The 14864-nt window shown below is 38.4% G+C and overlaps 1 protein-coding gene across 12 annotated transcripts in view; it reads right to left on the reverse strand.

Annotated features, from left to right (window-relative positions):
• Positions 1–14864, reverse strand: part of SLC10A7 (solute carrier family 10 member 7) — a 142894-nt gene that overhangs the window by 94228 nt on the left and 33802 nt on the right. The window contains exons 4-5 of one of the 12 annotated variants that reach the window (XR_010614551.1): positions 6428–6582; positions 4895–5307 (exon numbers count right to left, since the gene is read on the reverse strand). The exons of 10 other annotated variants lie outside the window; for them this stretch is intronic. The gene's annotated coding sequence lies outside the window, so the exon portion shown is untranslated. Of the gene's footprint in view, positions 1–2781; positions 2852–4894; positions 5308–6427; positions 6583–14864 lie in introns of those variants that run through there. One more of the 12 variants, XM_065688270.1, reaches the window with a different exon arrangement.

Raw genomic sequence — 14864 nt, forward strand, 5'->3', positions numbered from 1 at the left:
GGAAAGCTGGTGAAGCTCATATAAAATGAATAGAGAGCATAAAATGTAGCCCTTCCCTCCCCAACATGCCAAACTTACCCTCCTGTCTCAAAAATATCTGGCTTTACCAAAAGTTGGGTTCAAGCCAGGCCTTGCTTGCAGTGCAGGTGAGCCTACCAGATCATGTCTACCAATGCTAGAGAAACAACTTGAAGGCCACACAGCCCCCAGCTGTTTCCCTGGGCATTTCAACAAAGAAGAAAGAAGTAGCTGGAAAGAACCGATACCCTCAAAAGGACACGCTGCATCCAGTTCTAGCCACATCAGTGGCTACCAATTCTGATTTGAGGATCATTTATAGACATGAAAATTTTTACCTAAAATACGCTGCAATTCCACTTTCAGGAATGCACCTGGAAAGGTGGTAGGGAGAGATTCTAGATGGTTCTGTGGTGGTGATACTAGATGTCCTATTTTGGCCATCAACAAACTTCTCTTTTTACCTTCCTGATCCACTCAGAAGAATTTTGATTTTTTAATATTCTCAAGAGTCTAACAGGTACTAAGACAACAATCTCAGACAAATTTTATGCTTTAGGTATTTGGCCATCATGTGCAAAAGTCATAACTCACAATGGTCCAGGAGTACACTAGTTTGCAATTTTTAATTCCCTTTCTCCAATGTGTCAGAAATCTTCCATGGCAGCTGATTTAACACTCATTACAGGCAAGAGAAGAAAAAACAAATAAAGCAGGAAGATTGGAAATTAAGCTATAATCATTCGGATGATTTGCCTCAATGAGGGAGAACTTACACATGTCAAGTACTCGCAGTTTTCTTCATAAACACTTCCCCTGCAAAATAAACTTAGAAGCAATTTTTTCTGATACCCACAAACCTGTGGATTATGTTTGTGATTCTGGTGCAGCTTAAAGAAACCTGTAGTAAACTGAATCAACTGCTCTAATTTGTAATTAAATGTACTAGTACATGACCCTGCAGAATTTAAACACTCTGTGTGCTTCCAACTCCCTTCTATCAAGAGGGATAATATTGCCTACACACCTCACAGGGCATTGTCAATATTAATTCATTGCTTAAAAAGCATTCTGACATCCTTAGAGGGATGATACAAATAAACATTAGTGCTGACACATGATACAGCTAGGCTCCTCATTTGCTATTTGAAACATTTATTAGTCACTATTACTGTATAACTTCTTTAGTGTTTGCTCCTTTTGTACATCAACAGATATCAGACTGTTTGCAGTCAACTTAAATGAAAAAATAAAATATGAAAACATTTACATGTCCTTATAATACTCCAAGTTCAGATTTGCATGTGTTTGAAAACTGTTCATTGTGCTTATGATTAATATGAGGGAAGCAGTCTCTATAAAATCAGTAACACGATCCATTCAAAAGGTAAATGCATGTACTGAAAGGTCAGACCACATTCAAAAGCAGCAGTAGTAACAACCAGGCCAATTATTCAAGTTTACATCAAGTCAGAGACAAGACTGAAAGTCACTGCCAGTACTCTTAAACGGGCTAGTGCAGAAGACCATGTGTGTCTCCCCTCGAGTTCAAAATAAGTCACACTAGCTCCACTAAACAACAAATTTAGTTAATATTCAGCAGATAAAATTTCAGTCAACTCTGTATGTCACTGGGCTTGAGGGAACTCTCTTGCTGATCTGTAATTCCAGGAATGATCATTTAGCCTGGAGCACTTCGCAGTGAGAAGTAAGCAGCCCACCTCTGAAGGAAACCTATCTGTTAGAAACTTTCCTTTTTCCATACCTGTACCTAACAAAAAGCTTTTTGGTATTGAACCAACCTAAAGAAAAACCTTTTGGTATCGAACTAACCTAGCCTGGAATTTATTAGACTAGAATTTTTTTGATAATAACGTAGCAGGACTACATTAAAAAAAAGAGAAAAAGATACACTGGCAATATTTTAAATATCTGGGTCAAACCCCAATATTTTACCATTATCAACAGGATTTGTATGAAATTGTCACACACAGCTCAACTGGAGCTGTAGTTTTCTTTACTGCAGAGCCACAGGGAAACAAGGTGCCTCACGGCTTTACATGTGGACTATATAAAACAGTAAAGGCTTTTTCACCTATAAATATGTTTTTAACTCTAAAATGTTTGATTCTTGAGTGTCATTTGGCAGCCATTAGGGAGGTAACCTTCCTAAATATACTTAACCCTGTGCTTACCCCCAGGCACCCCATAGCTGAGAGAGCACATGCTATATACATTAGGACCTGCCTGGCCCCAAGTCATCACCAATCTGTGGAAAGGACATTCCGGGGCCAAAGCTACAGATGCAGAGCAATGAAAGTAAACAGAAGGAAACAACCTAAGCATCATACAAAGCTGCTCTGTGTATACCCACCATTACCTGAGGTTAAAACCTTACCATTTTCAGACATGCACTAGTAGGATATACAGCTCAAGTACCAGGCCCAAGACTAAATATTCCATTTAACACACATAGCACAATGAGGAAGAGTAGAAAAGAACTGGAGAAAGAAAAGTACTCTAGCAGTACTACTGCAGGATTATGCAGTAGAAGGCATAGAACACAATGTGGTAGTAGAACATTTCACAGTGTCCATGTAACTAATGCAAAATGTAATAGATATATCTCCTATTTAACAGGAAGAAGAAAACAACAATTAAAAAACCAAAAAAAACTGCAGTGATGGAAATGGTTTGACCAAACAGCACAGAAAAGAAAAAATTATCTACCCAAAGAGATCAGTGTAGATCAAGAAGGTGGAGGAAGAAGGCAGGACGTCAGAAGCAGCTTGAATGAGTTGGCAGAGTCCCTTTAAACAACTCCTTCAATCTCCTATTTAAAAATAAAATCTCATGTGAGTGTTACCGCAGCTCATGTCTTAACTGCTGTTTCCATTAATAAGATGCTACAGCTCTGTAGAAAGCTATTTGCCACAGCACTGTTACTGCAAACGGAATATAAATATACCTAATAAGGTTTAATCTGTATTGCTGTTCATAACTATTCATCTGAGTTCAGACGGGAAAAACACATATATATTCAAGTTCCTGGTTTTGAGCACTAAATTGAATCAGGTGTCCTCTTCTCTTAAGAAAATTAAGTTGCTTTTGTGCAAGAGTGTTTTAATGAGAACAGAGCCTGCCGACATTGATAAATGGGAATGACACCAGAGAGAGCATGTAAGCAGGACAATATGTGCATGTTACAGTCTTACAGGCTATTTTTCACTGACTATCCTGAATGACTTTGCTGTTTCTTAAGGGGCCTATTAATCTCAAATTTAGTTATTACACAACGTTTATTTGAACATATATTCTGTGGATGATGACAGTTAATAAAGGAAATCTTTTACAAGCTGTATTTTTACATATTGTTCGAACTGCAGCTCCCAGTCATTCTACTGTATTGACGAAATAACCTAGTTATGATGCAGCTTTAAAAAAGGCACATATATTCAGATTCTTTTCTAAGCATATGGGGACTCTTAAATAACTGTTAAAATGCATATAAAGTCCTTCTACAGCATGGCAAAAATAAAAGAGGTAGTGTTAACTGCTCCACAAAATCTCTAGCTGCACAGTTGCCCCCTCAGAGGCAAATCACATGCCTTTTTAACACTCCAACATCATCTCTGAGAAACAAACAGGGCCTAGATTTGACTACTGGAGATGTACATACACTCCACATTGAATTCATCAGAAGTTGTAGTATGCATCTTACACGTGAATTTGGCCCCATGTGTTGTATACGTGATAGGCCACCTCAGCAGTGGTATTCCATTGAAAAGAAATAAAAATTTACACACCAACCCACACCAAACCAAAACCACCCCCCAAAAAAACCCGAAACAAAAACCCCAACATAAAAAACAAACCAAATGCAGCCTTTGATAATAACTATATTTTGAGTCCAAAGAAATCTTACAAAATATGAACTGATGTTCAAAAAGTCTCTTTAAAGACAAATACTGAATCACTCTTGTTTTTGTAAAGGAGTAGAATATATGCATAACCTTATCCTGTTAAAAAACCAAAGCCACCAAAAAACCTACACCACACAAAAAAACCCTACACCCAACAACCAAGGAAACCCCAGAACACCAACATAAAACCCCAAGATACAGGGGAGATTTTGTTTTAATTCCCTGCTATGTTCCCTGTGGTTCAACACAATTTGTTGACCATGAAATAGATATCATCTAATCCCCAACCTGCCTCTAGAGCTGTGCTGACATTGTGAAAACATTTCTTTATTTTCACTGTGTTCAATAGGCATCAGTTTTATGAAAATGATCCGGAAAAGTCACCAGAAAAGGAAAACAGTAACTAATATGCTGTTTGTTTGCATTTCAGCAGAGGAACGTCATCCAGAGAACACCTCTCATTGAACTGTGCATCTGAAGCTGTGCACACTACAGATTTGTTCCAGACTGGCAGAGGTTGCCATAGCCGAAGTACAAGTTTGTGCTGCTTCAGACAGGCTCAGCATTCTGCCATGAGCAGTGCATGGAAACAAGCTAGGGGCTCTGCTAGCAGAGTTATTGCCTCCTACCTCTTACTAGTCAAGTTCTTTCTGTTAAAAATCAGTCTTTCCCATTTTTGTAGTTCCTCATAACCACCGTCTGTTGGTAATAACATTTACAATACAAAACCATCCATCAAAAGGATGTCAAAAAGCAGGCTTTTTAGACACACTTACTTAGTGTATGTAGTGCTCTCAGTTGAAGGATTTCTCTGTTTCACCATAGTTTCAGCAGTACTGAGACAGAGAAAGAAAACTATCCCCCTTTCTTTCCTTTCATCAGAAATGGTAACTTCTCCCTACCATGAGTAACTAGCACAACTCAAGGGAATTCTGGAGGGCCAGCATGCCATTTCTCATTCAGAGGCAGTGGGAGATGAAAACTGAAAGCCAGGAGAGTATTTACATCACAGATTTTTTTCCAGAGAGTAAAACCAGAAAGTAAATATTTGTTGACAATTCAAATGGCAAACATTAAGCATTCAGGTCTCAGGTATGTTTATGTGTCAGTCTGAAAATTTTCACTAATACTAATACATAGATTAGTAGCAGGAAATCCATTTTGAGCAAAGGTTGGAAAGCAACACTGTCCTGTATGACTGGATCATTTTACTTGAGATTACTTGTATAATCAAGCAGAATGAAAACAAAAGCCTTCGTCGTCAGTGTCAGAATGATCACATGAAGGAAGCCAATGCTCTTTTTCTTAATCTCTTTCAGGAGTTGGAATGTCCATGTCCACACTGAAAGAACCAAGACTTGGTCTCCTTAGGTACAAAAGAGATAAGATGATTCTTAAGACACAGTGCACAGTGCCCAACTATCCCAGACAAATCAGATGTACAACACTGTCACTTTGTTCATGCTTACTTTGCTTTATCCAAAATGCCCCAGATCCACCCATAGCAGATGCTTATGTGTCTGTGTACCATTCAAAACCAGTGTAATGCTCACAAGCCTAGCATCAGATGAAAAGGCCTATCTAGGACCTATCCAGAAACACAAACATAGACAACACACACCTTTTACAACCTCACATCTATCCCTCAGGATGCTAAAGTCAAGAGATTTCCTCTTTCTAACAACCATGGTCTGTTTCTTTTCAACAATGAGAAGGGCTGTCAGCAAAGACGCCACCCATACTCTCATCTCACCCTTGTGTAAGTCACTGACCAGCCATACCCCCAAGCCCAGTGGTACCCTGAAGCTGTAGCTCAACCTTCATGTCCACCCTAAGTTTGCAGTATAAAACACAAAACCGAATAAAACATTGTGCCTTCCAGTGCTGGTTCCCATGTCACACACCCCAATGGGGTGGCAATGTGAACATTTACAGCGGACTTTTGAATACTAACATGAACATACAGACACAGTTTCTCTTTTTCTCTCCTCTACTTAAAAACTGTAAATGCAAACATTAAGATTACTGCCCAGTGCCAGTGTAAACACTCAAGCTAGCAGTGTTCTAAAGCTGACAGACTCATGACAACACACACGTTCTCATACTGAGTACATAACGTGCATAACTATCTGCAAACTTCATGCTCTAGCATCTGACCTCTTCCTCCACAAACTTCTTAAGGCTCTGCCATGTCAGAAAGCTCTAGGTTCCTGGGAAGGCATATCGCCAAACTTCTTGTATTTTTCCCTAAATGGAAAGCCCATTTCCCTAATATCCTAGACACAGGGAAACATGGCAACTTCCTCCTGCTACCTACATCCTTTATAACATAAGCTTTAGCAGCCATAGATTTGACCTATGAAACAGACCATGCTACACAATTAGAGGGCAAAAAGGAAAGATTCTAACCAGCCACTGACACTTTGGTATGAAAACTACCCACAAACCTTACATCATGAATTTGTTAGTGACACAAGGCTTATTACCTTAGCAGTGAAGACACTAGCTCTCGCACCAAAACAAATGGACTGCTGAACAATGATTTAATAAAGGAGGCTCAGCTGAACTGCAGTATACAAGTAACTGCCAACTTGATCCTCTCTCATGGTCAAGCACTTCATAACTGTAAGTGAGTTTCTCTCTAAAAAAAAAAAAAAAAAAAAAAAAAAAAAAAAAAATCACTGTAGAAGGTATCCTCAAAAGGATACAGAGCAATAACAACCTCCCAAATATACTTTTATTTAAGTTCACATTTTCTGAGATCTTAAGCTGTGATAAAAACACTTAAAGGTCTTGTCCCCTGATTCTCCTGGAGACACATCATCCATAACATGATTAGAGGTCTAGTTAAACAATGCATCCCACAACTCCAAAGAGTATTACTTCCCTGCTGAAGTGAAATGAAAGCACAAGGCCACTTTTTAAAAGGTGCCCTTTGCATTAACCGTAAGGCTGTGCCTGCACCAGTGTTTTTCTATAAATATCCCACTGTCATATTGCTTTCTGGGCAGTTAGTAGCAGAACCAAACACTTTAACTACTATGCCATCGAAACCAGCTCATAATGGCATTGTTATTAAAGTCCCTGTCACTACTACCACTGAGAACAGCCTCACTATTAGTTGCGCAATGACAGGAGATGGGAAACAAAACACTACTGCAAGGAAGGCCACATCTTGGGGAGGCTGGCTGAAGTACTAGCTTTGTAAAATAGAAAGTAGGGTGGCCCACTGAAGAGATCCATGAACCCTGACATCTGGAGCTCGTGTCAGAATGTGTCACAGGTAAGAGGAGATTTTAGTCTCATCAACAAATGTCTGTCTATATCTCAAAGTACAGTTACTTTTTTTGGTTTTAAACCTAGCCCAAAGCTTAGGCTTTACTGTAAGCCAGTATTGTATGGTGCTGGAAATCCCCTTTTTATGAGACCAGCCAAAGCTTTGCATGCTGCAATATTGTAGCAGAGGTAGAAAGAGAGGGGAAAGAAAAGTAGCATACCATAAGAAAAGACCAGCACTATAGTGCTTCACTTCCTTCACTGCCTGAAAGAAGTGAAGAAAAGGAACAATCTTTATGCATGTAACTGCATTCTTTTAAATGCTGCTCAGATACTTCTGTCATCTATATTAACAATTCATATAACTAAAAGTTACACATACACGAAGTAAGAAAGTGTATAAATGTGTGTCTTTACATATAATGTATCCCCAAAATTTGCCCAAGGAGTTCAACAACTTAAGATCCAAGCTTTTTTTTTTTATCTGAAAGCAAATTAACTACAACATTGCTATTTGCCACCACCCTTCTTTTGAAGCACGCCCCAAATATCTTTAAATTATAATCAGGTAGTTGTCCCCATTTTCTTCCAAGAGGACTGCTATACCCCCTAATCCAAAGAGGGGATGGATGGGGGCAAGCAGTCTTCATTAAAGTGCAAGGATTAATACTCAAATGCCAATCAAGTTGAGGTCAGGGACATGCTTTTACAACTACTTGGCTACCAGCATGAGTACACCATAAACCACAAAAATGCTGAAACTGCCCTTCAGAATTTTCATTCACATATATGTATTTATTACATAAATACATATATAAACATACAGACTCAACTACATTAAAGATACATTTATTACTTTCTTGAAGTAATTTCCTTTATTCTCTAATAGGATAAAATACTATATAACCACTACTTCTCTGAAGAAAAGGTAGAGAGAAAACTTTAAAACCTATGGGTTTCATATACGGAATTCTACCAATGTTCTGCGGATAGCAGAGGCTCACCAAAGAACTGTGCTGGGTGCAAGCCTAAAAAATGCACAAGCTGTTTTACTGCAAAAGGTCACAAACTTGCTGTCTGCATTGAACATGCTCTTTGTGGTAGCATTCACTGAGCTTCTACAGTTTCCATTTATATCCAGAGTTGGCTGAAAAACTGGAATATCCGGCATAAGGGATATTCCCATACTTAAATATTTGCTTTAAACCCAAGATCCCCCCATCTCTAGAATCACCACTTCTCATACAATGACTGAAATTTTCTTATTTAACCATTTCATTTTGGTATTTTGCTGCTTTCAGCTGAATTGCTCTTGTGCCTAACAGAAGATGGCCTCTCTCTGTGTTTGCCACTGCACAAAGCTTTTCAGCTGGTCCACAATGCAGCACTGTTACTAAATTCTTATGACGCACTGAGAAGATTCAGGTAGGGAGATCAGCTTATCAAGAGAAATGAAAAGCATAGAGCCACCTAAGTTACGCTGAAAAATGTGGCAGACATCAAAATTATCTCTATGCAAAATTAACCTGATCTGAAACAAAATATTTACACATCGATCTTCCTGAAAGAAATTGGACACATTTCTACAAAGCCTAAATTGCATATACAGGGGAAAGAAAAACAAGAATGGAGAAGTTCCCAACTCAACACAATTTGTAGCCCAAGTAATGTATTTGTAAGGCAGTTATTAAAGAACTAGGCACACATACAGTATGAAAAAAAATAAAAATGTAATTATTGGGAAAATACTCTTTCTACTGGAAAACACTTTCTTTATAACAATATGCCTATTTTTCAGCATTTTGTGGTTAAAACTATCTTCTTACATTACTAATAACCTGTACAGACAAGATCAACACATTCCGATTTGCCTACAAAGAACTCCAAGGAGAACTCAATAAAGAAATCAGTAATTTTGTGTTAATCACAAAGGCTCCAGCAGAACACAGATGCTGTTAATATCTATTCTGTGATGGTTGTTTATCATGAGCACCCAATGAGGCAAGGGGCATGGATGCAAAATTGTACTCTGTCATGCCATTTAAGTCCAGAACATCTGTATCTACACAGTCAGACCAAACTAAGGTTGCAGAAGCAATCTAGATCCAGAATTCTTTTCCACCTTAAACTACTTCAATAACATAAGATGCCCTATAATATACAAGTGGACAAGAGGGTATAAGAAGCACATTCACAACTGCCAGGTCAAAACAGGTGAAAGCAGGAGGTCCCTATGCTAAGACAGGCACACCTTCTTAAAAGCAATGCAGAGTAGCAATACATGTGAACATAAAACTTAAGGAAAGGAACTGGGATATGCGAACATTTGAAGAGTAGAAAATGTCACCTTATACACTAGAAGCAATCAGAAATCCCATCTTAAACAAGCATCCAGTGCCAGCTAAATTTACAAGAAAAACACTTCACCTATCACAACTGTATACCTGATAAACTAAACACACAGCTGCATTTCATAAAAACAGCTCTCACTTTAAACACTTTAATTTAGGTTAACAGCTATTTCTTTAAGTGATCTGTGATCAGCACTTCAGGATTAAAATAGACAAATAAGGATCTTAGAAATCATGTCTGGCTGGTATTTCAAGTTTTGCCACTGACAGAAGCTTGATAAAAGGCAGAGAAAGACTCTGTATACCAGTCATATCATCATCACTGGGGGGAAGGGAATCTGTTTATGAAACAGATTTTTATCTCTCACATACATTCATTCTAATACCAAGTCACTGTTTAGTCAATCCTATTGCAAGAAAGACCTCAAATATCACAACGTAGTCACCATCTCTTTGAATCAAAGTTCAATTTGCTCTAACACCATAACAAATATATTTCTGTAATCTGTATCTATCGCCTACTCTTGTGGAAGTATCAACAAAATTCAGAGTGATATACTTATCTATAATATATAAAAGAATCACATCACCGCTATAAGCTGCAGCATAGCAATATAGTGGCAGAGCATGAAACAGTAATCAAAGTCCTGAAAAATACACCATTGTCAGCACTGTACACTGGTACCAGTGTATTATAGCACCTTCGTTTAAAATAAATCAACCTAAGTGCCTGCTTTGGTAAGCACTTCGAATTCACTGTACATCAGCATTAGGGGGGGTAATGCACAAAGAAACAAATCAGGAAATGGGACTTGTAAATAACAATTCAATTAGCAGATTTATATTACTCTTTTCCTAATAAACTTTCTACACACACCTACACGCAAACCCTCCTACAGCCTTCCCCCCTTCATTTACATGTCTGTGCAGGCCTGCTCTTTTTTCTCGTGAGCCCCTTTGCCCTTTCAATCATGAAGTATATTACTCCACTGTCAGAGCAAAGCAGTTCCTAACAACAGGGAGCCCAGCTGGGATAGGAAGAGGGCAGCAGGCTCAGGCATTAACATAATAATCCAACTGTGTTCCCCCAGGCCCTTAGGGCAGACAGCATATTAGGTAGGCCTCCTGCGCCATCCGGGTGGAAGCCGCCGGATCACCTGCCCATCAACCTGTGGCAGTCGCCCCTGCCTCTCTGCGCCAGCTCCCCCCAAGCCCCGGTGCCCAATTACCTTCCCACAAAAGGCACACATCCATTTCTCCACGTCTGCTTAATGCACCTGCTGCATGTCCTTATTTGTGATTCGGATGTACCTTGCCGCGTTGTTTCCAGCGGACTCACGCCTTGCCTTTTAACTTCTGGGAAGACCGAGACTTTTAACAAGGCCTACTGCTGCTGCCAGCAGGAACCAGCCCTTGAAACGAAATTTCACATACAAAGCACTGCTCTCCAGATGCAACTTTCAGCCCTATCTATCCCTGAAAGAAAGGGAAGGAAAACCCAAAAAGGCAGAAAGGCGGATGCATGTCTTTGTTATGCCTGTGCTGTGCCATCCAAGGGAACCGGTTCAGGGCTGGCTTGCTTATTCCTTCTGGGGTTTGCAGCACTGGAGTATTTTCAGCAGCAAAGCTGTTCCACAATCTTTAGGACAAGGCCCGCCAGCATGCAGGACATGGCAACTGATTAAGGAATGGAGCTGGTGACAAGGCTTCAGCTGTACAAACACGTAAGACATTTCCACGAATCGCCATATACAATGCTGATTTCAGATGAAGGACCCACGAAACCATCCGATTTAAAGAAGGCTACTCGTCCCAACTAACATTTCTTAATACCTAAGAATTTTTCCCGCATTTCAAATGCTTTGGGTAGCGAACTGCAATTCAGAATACTAATATGCATGTTCCCCTATACTGAGCCCTTTAAAAAAAAAGAAAAGAAAAAAAGTTTACATGTATTATGCAGCATATTTCAATGCAGTTTTCTTACAGACTCTTTACAGTATATATGCTGCTTGTACAGAGCACAAGCTCAGGTACTGAACCAGAAAGAAGAATAATAAACACACTTGCCAGTAAAAGATACTATTTTCTTCATATTGTATAAGGCAATCTCAAAGACTACTAGGAAAAAAAGGCTTTGGTTCTGATATAACTTTTAATTTCATTTAAAAATACATATTCTCCAATTCCCCTTAACAATGGAAGGCACAACAGAAATGCAATACTGTCTCATTAAAACAATGTTTTGCAGACTATGCAAAGCCAGATCTACTTGATCACTTGTGAAGCAAAATTTCCCTAACCTCATTAATTTTCATTTATCTAGCCCTCTCAAAGAAGGAAATATTCAAAAGCAATTTCATATTTTATTTTAAATGCTTGGGTGTTACATTGTCAGTACAAAGAAGTGTAATGCATAGTAATCCATGTCACAACTGTCAGAGAAAGACCAGGTGAATAATGCTACCCATATAACTTAAACATTTTAGGAAGTAACTGTTAGGCAAATTCTGCTATTATAATTCCTTGACTACACAGTGGTAACAAAAACTATACATTGTGAAAATCAGGACACACTTAAAACAGATTTGCTTACAAGCAATTCATTTACACAGCACAGACATTCTCTCTTGCCACCGGTGTCATGATAACTTGTTAGCAGCATGCCCCTCTGAACTGGGAAGGGGGATGCAGTTAAAATAGCCCTTTGCATGGGATTTATTCTAGGTCACAAGGTCACCAATAAAACACTAGAATAACCTACGGGTTTGCAAAGTATTTTAATATAGTCAAGAGTCTTCTTACACAGGCACACACTCATATCTACGACTTGATTTAGACTTTTAGGGCCTGCAATTTAGAGAGGAAGAGCTTTGACAACTTTCTCATGATCCTTCCAACCATTTCCTTTGCTTCACAAACCAAATACCATCACACTGACGACATAAAACTGAACAGCACTTGGAACATTAACTACACCTCTTGCAGCACCTCTAAATTATTTGTTTATCCATAATCCAGAAAAAGGAGCTAACATTTTTAATCACAAGAGATTAGTATAAAAACCCCTTGAACACTTGTAGTTTTCTAGAGGTTTTGTTCCAATTCATTTCCTTCCTTCTCCAAATTACAGGTCAAAAACTCCACAGACCAAAGTACACATAAGTTGTACCAGACATGCTGGAAAATAAGAAATTCAACGGCAAGAATTCTCAACCAAGAATTTGAGTATAATTAAGTCACAAAGTACTTTTGGCTGTTGTTGGTGAACACTTTGTGCTTACAGACATGTTGCCACAGGATGACAACAGGAAACCGCAGTGTTAGTTACATCCATCATTTTTCTTATTAATTCAAATGTTGTGAATAGAACATGTGAACAGAAATAAACTTGTGAATGGAAATATAGGGTTTTTTAATTATTTCATGGCATCATCTTTAGATCAGATCCATGCCTCAATTAAGTCAATAGGAGATTTTTAGACTTAATTTTACACAGCCCAAGGTCACAACATTGCAATGGCTCAGATAAATAAAAGCAAAGCTATGGCTTAAGCTTCTGATATGGGATATGCCTGGATTGCAGTGGGCTGTTTAGAACAGTGAACAGTGCTGAAATTACTAAATACAAAAGCTGCAGTATGGAGAAAAATATATACTTGCTGTTTAAAATATCTTTTATATGACAACACCACTATAAAAAAAAAAAATCATATTGCCTTGAAGTAACAAATTGTTAGGTCCATGCTGATGATCTACTTTAATTTCCTTCATAATTTAGCCCTTATTTCAACCATCTTTTTTTTATTTTTGCACTGACTACAACTCTTGCTCTTTGATAGCTAACACAGTTCCTACGGTTTCATTCTTAAATACCAGAGTGGAGTACATTAGTGTAACAGACAACTATTTTCTTCCATACATAGCTGTGCCAGCAGAACAAGTAAGACTCTCTAACTCCTAGATGCTCACCAGCCCTAACTAGAGAACACTCCTCACAGAGATTTGTAGGGAGGACACCTATGTCAACAGTAAAAATCTAAAAACACAATATGCTTTCAGGCAGATCAGTTTTGGGGGTTTCTTGTACCAATAAAATGTTTTTAAGAGAGACTGTCAAGAGTGAAACGGATAAATAAATTCAGTCCAGGGATCTTTTCCTCACTCACTACTCACTCAAAAATGCCTCTTAGAACTGTTGAACACATGTAATACAGGCTGCAAACACATCCAGTGTGACCAGAAACTTGCACCCTCCCATTCAAACATATGCATGCAGTATTTACCACACATTAATGTTAAACCATGTTAAAGAAAGTGAGATTTTAGCAGTCATAAAAGACAGGTATCTCTGATAACAAGAGTTTATTATTCAAAAGTGAAGAAAAATTGTTCTGAGTCTTCAATTCAACAACAGCAAACAATGTAATCATTTAGTAAAATTGACATTCCACTCATGACCTTGGTATTTTCATCTGGAGGATAAAAAAAAGAGCAAGGAAGTCTTTTCTCTCTCTTCAGAAGCTACTCATTCCAAAACCACTACAAAAATTCAGACAGCACTTACAATCTTAGTTATGTCAGAGTATAACACAAACAAGTGAAGATCAATAAAAAATATTAATTAGCATTTCATTAGAAATATCAATAGAGAAAAGCAGTGATGTGCAGACATCCTGCCTCTGGGATTAGATTCTAATTCATTTTAGATCAGGAAGCAATGAACTAAAACCACTGCCCTGACAAGTTAACTATTCTTATTGACACAGCTCTGGGTAGAAATAACACCAGCCCTGAGGATGGCATAGTAAACAGAAAGAAATGGTGCTAACTTCTGACATTTACAAACAAACATGATAAAAAGAATCTGGATGGGTTACATAAATTTGCTACTATGAGAGTACTGCCTTTTTCTTTCTTTAACTAACATGTACTTATGTAACAGTACCAAAGAGAACAAATAGTTATTACAGACAGGACTGTACTGGAAAGAAAATTTAACCAACAAAAGGGTTAATTAGGGATACAAATTTTCTCAGACTGTTAATAATGGGAATGACACATAGTATGTGCCCATAAGTAATTCTCAGGTATCTTTGATCTTCTGCCCCAAGCGGTTACTGTTGCCTACCATACCCCGGCCTCTGGGACTCTCTCAGAACCAGACATCTGGCTACTTTGTTGTTTTAGACTAATCTCATCCCAGGAGAGCTCAAGAAATGACACCAGGCAAGGAGGGTCCTGGCAAGGGAAAAAACATTACAGTATCAGCAGATTTTTGAGTGGACTACAGCAT

The sequence above is a fragment of the Lathamus discolor genome, chromosome 1, assembly GCF_037157495.1.
Source record: "Lathamus discolor isolate bLatDis1 chromosome 1, bLatDis1.hap1, whole genome shotgun sequence".
NCBI lineage: Eukaryota > Metazoa > Chordata > Aves > Psittaciformes > Psittacidae > Lathamus > Lathamus discolor.